This window comes from Thunnus thynnus, chromosome 8, assembly GCF_963924715.1.
Source record: "Thunnus thynnus chromosome 8, fThuThy2.1, whole genome shotgun sequence".
Taxonomy (NCBI): domain Eukaryota; kingdom Metazoa; phylum Chordata; class Actinopteri; order Scombriformes; family Scombridae; genus Thunnus; species Thunnus thynnus.
In genome coordinates this window covers 10,966,038-10,977,315 of record NC_089524.1, presented here as the reverse complement: position 1 = coordinate 10,977,315, position 11,278 = coordinate 10,966,038, and the positions used below count along the sequence as shown (strand labels likewise).

Genomic DNA, 11,278 nt, shown 5'->3' with positions numbered 1-11,278 from the left:
TCACCAATTGGACAAAGTACTTTCCAACAGATGCCTCACACCTCACAACAGCCACAAGCCTCTTGTGTATGACATTAGCATTTCTTAGAATTACAGAGCACTGGTCTTGAGAGGTTATGTCCTGAGTTGTGTCAATTTCGACAGAGAACATCCTTCCATCCAGCTTTCTCAGTTTCACCTGAAATTGTTTCCTGCATAATGTGTTGAATTGTGGTAATGACTGTGTTGAATGTATTTTTTGAGAGCAGTGTGATAAAAGAAGAGTAGAATGATCATCTCCAAAATATTACGATGATCAGTACTGGTGTCATCTGAGGTGTAGTTAGCCTCAGACTGGCCTCTGTTGCTAAGCCCCCTTCTGCCAATGACTTTAACTATATCTACTACGTGCTTCAGCACCTGTCTGCTCTCTGTGAGTTGACGTGACTACCACTTAACAAACTCTCTATGTCTGCTTTGGAGGCCCTTAAAAAGTATGCTTCAGCACCATTCCTGTGCATGGCACCCTTTTCATGTTCCTCTATACATTGGAGGATATGTTTCCAATCTTTCATACCAGTGATAAAAGCATTGCTGTAGGCTTTGCAAATGCCATAAAAACTGAACAGTACAAGTACAATAGTGTGATGTTCACTGTATGTCAGTCACTTTCGATCAGTGCTATCTTTGTAAAAGAAAACTTTCTGCACTACAGTCTTTCCTGATTTTTGCTGTGGATGGAAACTAAAAAACATTTTCAAGTTGTCTGACTTTGGGCGTGTAAAATAATCAAAGGATGGGCTGGCTTCCCTCTGGCTCTCTTGACTCCTTCCTCTGCAGCTGTTGAACTGGGCCTAACCTGGACATGATTGAACAGACACAAATCAATAAAGGTCTAAGATAATAGCACTTACTTCAATCAAAGAAAACCTTTTTAAAAAAAAAATCATATTCACAATATGTGTCAATAATCATGGACATGCATGTTGTGTCGCTCAGCCTCAAGAGGTCACCAATGTATTATTTTCTGCACCTCTCTGTGTACGTGTTCATAAGATATATACACACAAACTAGCCCCAATGCTACTGGGTGTAGGTCCCGGCTGCACAGCAATCGTAGAGAGCCTGGCACTTAAAGCAGTTGTGAGAAAAATGTAGGCTAAACCATAATAACTAAACTCAGCACACACAGTGATTCATCCTTCTCTATGCCTATCACCGCGAACCTGAGGTAGCTTAGCTAAGCAAGTTGCTAATGTAAAAACACATACAGAATTGCAATTTGTAGCTATGTTATCATGAGCTAGTAAACCTGTTAGATGTCCCCTCTGTCCCATTCTTACCACTGGTGTTGCGCTTGGAGCCTGATTCTGGATACAACAAGGCTGACTAGTACCGTCGTCACCCTCACCCTGGGTCTCAGCAGCGTCATCGACCTTGTCCTTGACGTTAGCATTGTGTGGCTGCCACAAGTGCACGCAATATAAAACATATATGACTAACTATTCTGCTAGCTAACTACTTCTAGCAATGAATCCACCTGTTCACACGTTCCTGTTCTCCGACTGCTGGTATTTGGATGCTATGCTGCCATCTAGTGCTCATAAATGGGCATAACAATACTTTATATTACAAAAAAACACAGAAAGAAGGATTTTTTTTAAATGATTTTGAATCCTTGTGGCAGCAGGGTGAAATTTTAATTAAGCTAAATGTGATTTCCATAAAAAGTGTCGTACATAAAGTATCATGGGCATTTACAATGCCAAAAAACTGATGACTTGTTTTTGTGCTCATAGCTTTTGCTATCAAAATTTGGTATGTCACCTTACCTCAACTTTGTTACCTCATGTTAATGTGATTTTTTTTTCATACTGTCCACACTGGATACTGTATGTATATATGAATGAAGAGCAAGAAGACTTTAACAAGTTCTAATATGTTTAGTCATTTTCTAAGAACAGTACTGTAAATACTGTGCAGTATTAAACTGTAATTAACAAAGCAGGCAGGCAGCTACATATATTACATTAAAAAATAAAAGATTTACCCATGAAATAAAAAGATGTACAGTTGATTTATAGGCAATGAGAAAGCAGATTAAATGTTTGTCTGTGGTGTCTGATCTCAGTAATAATAATATAGTTACAAGCAATTGAGCATGAAGAAACAATAAGGTACACAGGCATATTTACAAGCTTTCCTTCCGTGACTTGGCCCTGGCACTAGCACAACATGCTCCTCCTACAACAGTATAAGACCACTGATCTTTTTTTTATTTTCTATACAGTTGACAACATCTCAAATGTGTCATCTTATCAATCCAACATTACTGTGATCCATTTAATTTGACCAAAGTGTACAGTACAAATCCGGTAATGGTGTGAGGCTCCAGAAGGAATGGAATTATTTCTTACTAATACTAATAAAACCAATCCTGTCTAAAACTCAATAAGCTTAACAGGGGACTACAATCATTGGCATGTATTGAGTGGACAAATGTCTTTTCAGCTGATTGCAAGAGAAAGGAAGAAGGATGGTGGACAAGAACATTTGGTTTTCTTTTTTGTTATTCCATCATTTCCAACTTTCTAACATTCAGCTTTTTGAAAGAAGGCAGGAGGAATACAGAGACTACTTTTGTGTGCCCCCCCCAACCCCCACCCCCTTACTCATCATGCTTTACCAGAAAAAAGTAATTTAGTGCCATGTGTAAAAGCCTGCTAGGAATATTACATAGTCCACATGCACATACGCGGGGTGTACTGGCATACACACACACACATTGAGACAGACTTTACTATAAAAAGCAATGCTACAGAAAAAAGACATTCACAGTGCATCCGCAAACTGGTGACAGCGTTTAGTCTTCTAAACCAACAGGTACAATATCTGCAGCAGTACAAAACACCCTGTTTTACTAAAGCAAAATCACAACATCCATAAAGAGATACAAATCGAACCACTGTGCAATACTTGAATAAAATAAAGCCATAAAAATACAATAAACACAGCAGCAGCAACACATAATAACAGCAATAATGCAACAGCAGTGCAATCATAAATGTATTTATGATAGGACAGGATTATGTATTTAAGTCTTTTTTGTTTTTCTGACAAAGTCCTTAATGAGGCTGGTAAAACCAATATTACGCAGAATATCACTTTCAATGAACATCAGAGACAGGTGATTCAGTCTGTTTTGGCCCATTGTGGATCTCAGTCTATTTTTAACAAGCCCCAGTTTTGAAAAAGAACCCTCCCCATTGGTTACGGGCAAAGTCATAAATAGTCAGAGTGCTATATCAACATTTGGAAACACTGACTGTAGTTTCCTTCTTCTTATAAGTTGCAGCAGTGGCCTTGTTGAGGTGTCCTCGTTTTCTTTAATAGATTCTCTGAATTGTCCAATTTCATCCAAAAGAATTTCCCCCCAGATCACCTGCATATTTCTTCTGGAGATTAGCTGCTCCTGTATGAAGATCTTGTACTGTTTTGCTGCTTTGAACTTGTCTTAGCCTGATCTCTCACAGTCAGGTTCAGTGGATTCATCTGCTTGTTTTTTTCCTTTTCCTGTGCCTCTGTGTGTCCAATTTGTAGTGTTGGGACACAGTTGGAGACATCACTCTCAAAGTTGTCAAAATCATCCCGTAGGCTTGCCACATAATCCCTCAGTGAGCTGATCAAATTAACAGCATTACATAAGTCCAGTTCAACTGCCTGTAGAGCAGTAATATTCTTGTGAAAACGCTGTACTATGTTGTTCCACATGTTGCACAGAAAGGCCTTCTCTAGTTTTTTCATCCTCACGTAGAGTGTCCTGGCTTCATACCAAGCAGAAAGATTTTGGTTCAAGTCATCACTTAACTTTTGCAGTGACTCTTGAATTCTAGCTAATGCTGGTGCAGTCCTTTTGTTGCTTGCGTGTGTGCTGACCATCTAGTCAAAGTCTCTATCCTGTGGTTGTCATCAGGCACTAAACTCGCTGTAATTTTCTGCCAACGGGATGTGGATTTGGAAGACAAATTAAAAAGTGTCCGTACAAAATTTAAAACTTCCTCTGTCTCAAGGTAGCAGTTAACACTGTTAACCCCCACTAAATTGAGTGTGTGCAGCACACGATACCCACTCTGCCAAATAGTTAATCTGTTTAATGTGTGCTTGCAGGCCACTGGAAATACCAGATGTGTTGCCTGCATGTTGGTTTGTGTTGTCTTTCTGAGGCAGTGTCTTTGTCAGTGTCAGTGTCTTTACTCTGACAAGTTTCAGGTCCCATTTTTACCCAGTATGCTCTTATATGTTCATCAGTTTTATCCCAGCATGCAGGATCCGAGCTGTAAGTAGCGGGATTTGCAGCCTCTTTTGCCCTCTCTGCAGCAACAGGTGTGGCCATCATGGAGGGATTTTGGTGGTACAACATACTAGTGTCTCGGGTGGTTGAATTTGTCGACTAGATGAAGATTCGGCAGCCTTGAAATGCCCAGTTAATTTAGGGATATAGCAATATGAAATAGTAATAAAATAGCACAGATTTAAATATACATTCATATAGACAACAACAAATTATAAATAAGTGTATTCTAAAATATCCCTGGCATAGGTATAAAAATGAATAAAAATACAAGCATATTATTAAAAACAGTCACACCTAAAATCAAATTACCCTATTGATATCAGTGTATCAAGTTTCAGTCTAGACTGTAAATTATTCTGGACAAATGGTAAGAAATACCTGAAGGGTGTCTTTCCAAAATTAGTATTTACTGCAGGACCTTAAACTGTCAGCCAGTCCTGAGAACCTGTGTTAAAAGTGGAATGTCTTGGGCACAGGAGTGAGGATAGATAAGGTGGTAGTTTCTGAAGTAGTCTTTTATAAACGAATAGATAAAATTGTTGATCTCACCTAACAGAGAGGGAGGGCCAACCTACCTTCTGACAAGACATGATGATGGGTGCCATATGGGTTGTCACTAATAAATCTAAGAGCTGAGTGATAAACAGCATCCAGATGTTTAAGATTAGTGATAGAAGCATGTCTATAAATAACATCGCTGTAATCCAATACACAGAGAAAGATCGCTTCCACAATCCTTTTCCTATTGCACAATGGGAGACAGGACGTTTTCTATGCAAAAAACCAAGATGCATCCTTAATTTGTGATTCAAGTTGTCTATGTGGGTTTTAAAAGTAAATTTGTTATCAATCCAGATGCCTAAGTATTTATAATGAGGAACTTTTTTGGTGTACCATTTAAAGTGCAGATCCGCAGACTAATGTCCTAATTTCCAGATCCAGACTTATTTCCTTTGCTCTTGAGAAAAACATAAACTTTGTTTTATCTGCATTTAAAACAAGTTTAATGTTAAGAAGGACATATACTGTAGGGTATTAAATGAGAGTTGCATAATATCAGTGGCTAACTGGGTAGAGTTTGCCGAACTGTATAAAATAGTATCATCTGCATAAAAATGTAAATTACATGTATTAAGGGACATGCTGATGTTATTAACATAGTGAATAATACCGGATCTAAGATGGAACCCTGTGGAATCCCCTTAGTCACTGGAAAAAAACTCAGATTTAACATCAACCACTTTTATACATTGCTGTCTGTCTGAGAGGTCGTTGCTAAACCAAACGTTGGCCATATATCTAATAGTCTATTTATGGGCGTAAAGTGATCAACAGTGTCAAAAGCTTTTGAGGTGTCAACAAAAAGATCTGCATAATGCATCTTATCATCTACAGTAGACACAATATAATTTATCGTAAATTCTTTCCGACATTCTGCCACTATACCGTCTGGTAGTGTAGCAGTGACGTATTTGATAATCAAATTGACCACATGAACCTGGCCACATGGCCCACGTCTATCCAGTTAGCCGCTTAATTTTTTAAATGTTTCCTTGATGGCCACTAGGGGTCAAGTTTTTTTTTTCTCTGAAGTAAATTTAAATAATTAAAAATCATCTGGGCAATCTGGCGCTCTTGTACACGTGGGACCCTTATGCTGCAGCCTAGGCAAGCCTGTGCATTAATACGCACCAGGCTGCTGTATGTATGTATGATGGAAAAGAGATAATATGTGAATACTGGTATGTGTGTTTTGCTCTGTGTGTATGTTTGTCAAGTTTGTACAGCCATAATTGTGTTTATATGAGAATATGTATATTTGACACTTGGTATATCCATATGTATCTACATATGTGTGTTTTTCAGATGCACATATTGCATTTGAGAATGTAATGGGTGCTTATCTCTGTTTTATTTCTATGTGTGTCTCTCTCCTACCTCCATAGCAGCAGTAACAATGGGGACTCATGTCTGTTTATCTCCTCTCTTTCTCAGTGAATGGCCTATTTCTGAGTAGAGGGAGATTTGTGGGGGTTGGGTGGGTACAAGAGAGGAAATACAAGAGGGAAAAAATTGCATCATTTTCAAATCATTAAAGATGTCATTAGTGTCCTTTACCTTGTTTGCTCTCATAAGTCCACTGTATATGGGCTTGATTCAGGGACATGACAACACCCTTAACAGCCATTAACCACCAGTCCAGCCCATCAACAGCCATGTTCATGATAAAATGTCCTTGAGCGAGACATTGGGGTCTATCTGCTCACTCATTGTAATTCTCTAAGAGTGACAGGTAGAAAAGCTAAAAATGGAAATGGGAAAAAGAGCCCAAAGGGGAAAATTAACAGTCATCTCCAGAGGAGGAGCTATGACGATTAAGACAGTGAGGAGAACATTAAGGAGACAATGACACACACTAACTGGGACCTGATGTTTTAAATTTATTTTTTATGCTTGTTTTTTATTAGACACACAATCCATGTATACTTCAAAAATATAAGTAGCCACCAGGATTACATGATTAATCTCTGCACTCTTTGCTTTATCCCATGACATGAAATATACTGACCCAAAATATCATGATCCTTTAATTGTCTCCCCACCTGTGCTATACCTTGGGAAAATACATTTAAAAAATGATGATGAATTACTGATACAGCTTTCTTATGTAAACTTTCTTATGTAATCATGTTCTTATATATGCTCCAAAATGTAGCACTGCAGTAATAGGCACTGCTTATCATTAGGATTCTTCAAATAAACAGAGAACAACAAAAACTGTGCCATAAACAATTCAAATATGATGCTTTTATTTGCTCTTAAAAGACCAGATGCCAGTTGTTTTTTTTAAATATATTATGATGTAGCTCTATTAATTTCCTCTGAACAAGAATATTTGAATTCTCATTTTACTATTGCAAAGTTCTTTGATACCATTTTATATCAGAAATTGGTGTTCTGCTGATCTTTGAAATTAGTTCTGTTGAAAGTCTACTCTTGACTCCTTGAGTTTCATATTGTTACATTTAAATAACTTTTGGAGGCCCGACCCCCAGGTCAGGAACCCCAGGCTTGGAAGGATTATTTTGCATTTTTTTTTCTTATACTCACAAAACAACAGATGTCTGAGGTTGGGTTTAAATTACAAGAGGTTTCAAACCAAGTGGCAGCTACCTCGACTTGAGGCTGAAGGCAATGTGGAAGTGCAATGCCACTGATGGCCGCTAGATGCTGGCTCCAAAAAAATCCCTGTTTCCAATTGACTCCTATTCAAAAAGTATCAACTTCTCTCTAAAAATACTAAGTCAATCATTTCTTTCAACAAGTCATTATGGTCTCAATTGCTAAATTCAGATGCCCACACTCAATACTCAACAATTTTGTTCCTGGCTCCAAACGGAAAAGATGGCGCTGATCATAGGCTGTAATTCTGGGCTTCAAACCGACTCCGTGCAAACCAATGGTCCATCTTTATTTACAGTCTATGTTTCAATCCCCAACTGGTTTTGACATCAGGTTGAATCACACATACAGTATATGGAGACATTTCACAGATTTATTATCTAATTCATTATCTGCTCTTGAACTACAAACACTGTTAATCTGTTTACTAGATTTGAATTATTTAGAGTTTTCCGAACCCTTTTGTGATCAATTATAAATTCTATCCTTGCTTTTAGTCATGATATCATTATTAGACCCTTGCTGTTGACTAGTGGCTAGTGAACCCCTGACCTACTGGCACTCAGACAAGGACTCCTTTGTTTGAGCTGTTCAGCTGTTCCCCTGTCTCTTTCTCTGTCCGTCTCTGTCTTTTACACTCTCTTTGTGTGTCTCTGTGTGTCTTTTCCTAAGTCTCACTCTTTCTGTCTGCTTCTTTCTTTGTGTAACTTCCTCACTGTCTGCCTTCTTTTTGTCTGTTTTTTTGTGTCTTTCCATGTCTGTCTTTGTTTCTCTTTGTAGGCATTCCTCTCCCTTTTTCTTTCCATGTCTTTTTTTTCTGTCTCTCCCCCTTTTGCACTCCAAAGCACTACATGATGTAAATGTTTGATGGCCGGCTGAGACGTATGACTGCTCCGTTTTCCACTCACACAAAAAGCACATTAAGGAAAGAGAGAGAGAGAGATTGGAGGAAAGTAAGAGGGTGTCATGGGAACAGGAAGAGAAAGGCTGGAGAAAAGAGAGGGGGAAAAGAGGTAAAAGAAGAAAGGAAAAATCTCTATTTCCTCAGCAAATATTTTGATGTTGAATAAATCTTGTAAGTAAATGCATATGCATGAAACTCAATATGGTCTTAAATATCACCAAACACATAATTGAGGATCATTATACCTAAATTAAATATAAAAAATGTAATGTGTGTTTTTTTTTTTATATAAAGCTACAATAGATGACTGTGCTCGCTTAGATTATTGAACTTGGCCTCCTCCTGTGTGTTGACGTCCATCAGATGCTTTCAGGTTGATGACGAGATACTGGGGAGGAAAGTAGAAAGACAGATAAAGAGGTGGAGGGAGATACGCACATTGTGTATAGAAACAGTCGGACAGATAACCTTAAAAACAGACCTCATTTACCACAGTGGAGTCATCCCTAGCAAAAACAAATAGCGGTCGCTCTACACAGAGGGTTATTTACCTTAGCTTAAATGTCAGCCTAAATATCCATCTAGCCACACTATTCCATCCAGCACTCCGTCTGCTATTGATTTGTTTCTGTCTCCACTCGCCTCTGTGACTCACCCAAAATCATCTTTATATGAACGTCAGGGAAGGCTTGACGTGATTGTTACTGCCGCAGCCAGCGTGTTTACGCCAACTGCTCACTTCAGTAAGAGAAAGAGTGAGAGACAAAAGAGAGATCATTTCATTACCGAGCAACTGCTTTAAATTTCCTACAGGAAATTGAAATATACTGACAGATTTTTATAGATACAGCCTCTCTTACTGTATGTAAAAGTATGCTCATGTCTTTTGCCTGAAGAGTCTCATCCTCTTTCTACAACCCTCTCACTTTGTGTTTGTTGCAGTTATGTAATGTCCTGCAACTCTGTGGGAATGTTGGCCACTGTGTCACGTTTTGCCCCTATGAACTGTTTTTTTGCACATGAACAGATATTAGGCAGGGTTTCTAGTAAAGTCTCTAAATATTTAGCCATTTGTTAGGTATTTTCTGTAATGGCAGGAGGGTTTAGTTAAGTTAAGCAAGAGGTGACGTGGTTCCCTTATACAGAGAAATGACAGTCAAAATTTCCTTGATGCAAAGTAAGAGTGTGCACTACTGAATCTATTGTAATCCTGTCCTGTATTAGAGGACTCCTCAGGGGTATTATAGCATGTAGTTGTCAGAGAAACAAAGGAGAGTCTCTGTTTAATTAACTCAAGACAAATCATTGAGAGTTTCAGGAAGATTCATTGAAGACTGTCTGTTTGATGTAACTAGCTTGTTATCCTCTCAGCACACAGAGGGCAAAGGGCCAGCTGGCTAATGTTAACAAGCAAATGTTAGCTGACTTAATGGCTAATGGTAGCCCTGCTCCCACTCCGAGTCAGCTATTGTCTCACATTTCTTCTGTTTCCCTCAAGAAACAGGCATTTAACTAGAGTGAGAAAAAGTGGGTTTGGACAGGAACATACTTAGAACAGTAGCATATTATATAAACAAACGATAAAAGCTAACATAGTATTTTGGCGACATGCAATTTATGGTTACATGCTGTTCAATGTCGTAAAGGCCCTGAATTGTCTTGTTTGCACAAGATTCATATCATCTTTTGGGACTTTGGGAGCTCCATAGACAGCCAAACTAAAACCAGAACGTCTGAGTTCTGTTCCAGAAGAAGGAAAACCTCAATTAAAATCCCATTGACATTTGTAATAATGCACATGACTAAAAATCCAGCCTTTGAATATAGCCTTACTCAACAGCAAGACCTACAAATGAAACAACAAAATAAGTTGTTGGTCTTTGCACACATACAAATGTTTTCTGATCTGTTGACATTATTTGTCTGTGTACTCCAAAACAGTAACAAATCACTGTTGAAAATATATGGCTTATGATTTGAAAGGCTAGGTCAAGATTTGATTAGATTTATGCAAAAAAAAGGACTCAGTCAAACCCAGACCAAAAAGGACCTGGATAGTCAAACCAGTAATAACTGGTTGACTAAGCTAAGGGAACACTTGTGGTCATGGTTTCTCCAACCACAACACCAGATTAACAATCATTCACAAGAGCAACACCAGACCTTTTTGAGTTACTGACAAATTCATAGATGTAGGCGGTGACAGAGGTCTGAAACCAGGCTACCTCCTCTCCCCCATTCCTCTCCTCATCCTCCTCCGCCTCTTCGTTCTCTCTTACTGCATGACTCGGTTCAGCATCCTCCATCTCTTATCTCCTGTCTCCCTGTACTGAACCAGCCGAGCAGAAAGTTAACTATTATGGATGGGTGAAGGAGTATGATGGCTCAGGGTTGTGTATGTGTGTGCCTCTGTGCGTGTTAACATGTCTGTATGTGATTATCTTGGCTGGGATTGGGATTCAATGGCTGGAAACTTGTGGCAAGTTACGGGTGAGATGTTTCACGCCTTTCTACACATGGCTTATTAAATTCTCAGATTGCTCATGTTAATTTCATAACTGCTCAGTAATTACATTATTTACCCTGGTTGTAGGTTTACATCAATTTCCACTCTTAATAAAGCGACATAAGAGAGTCATAAATTCCACATTAAGAGCCAGAGAGATATTTGCAAGAAATTATTCCCTGCTGTTGAAACAACATGTAAGCAACTTGACTGCTTAATTAGCTCAAGCAGTCTTTAAGTATACATGCATGCAGGAGTGTGGGGCTGATGGGGAAGGTAGCGTTTGTTCCCCTGAGATGTCCTGGTGGTTGCTTTAAGACGAACAGCAGAACTGTAAAGAACATACTGTACC

The 11,278-nt window shown here is 38.7% G+C and overlaps 1 protein-coding gene across 2 annotated transcripts in view; it reads left to right on the top strand.

The window, feature by feature from the left end:
- Positions 1-11,278, top strand: part of pde4ba (phosphodiesterase 4B, cAMP-specific a) — a 190,718-nt gene that overhangs the window by 53,149 nt on the left and 126,291 nt on the right. The window lies entirely within an intron of this gene.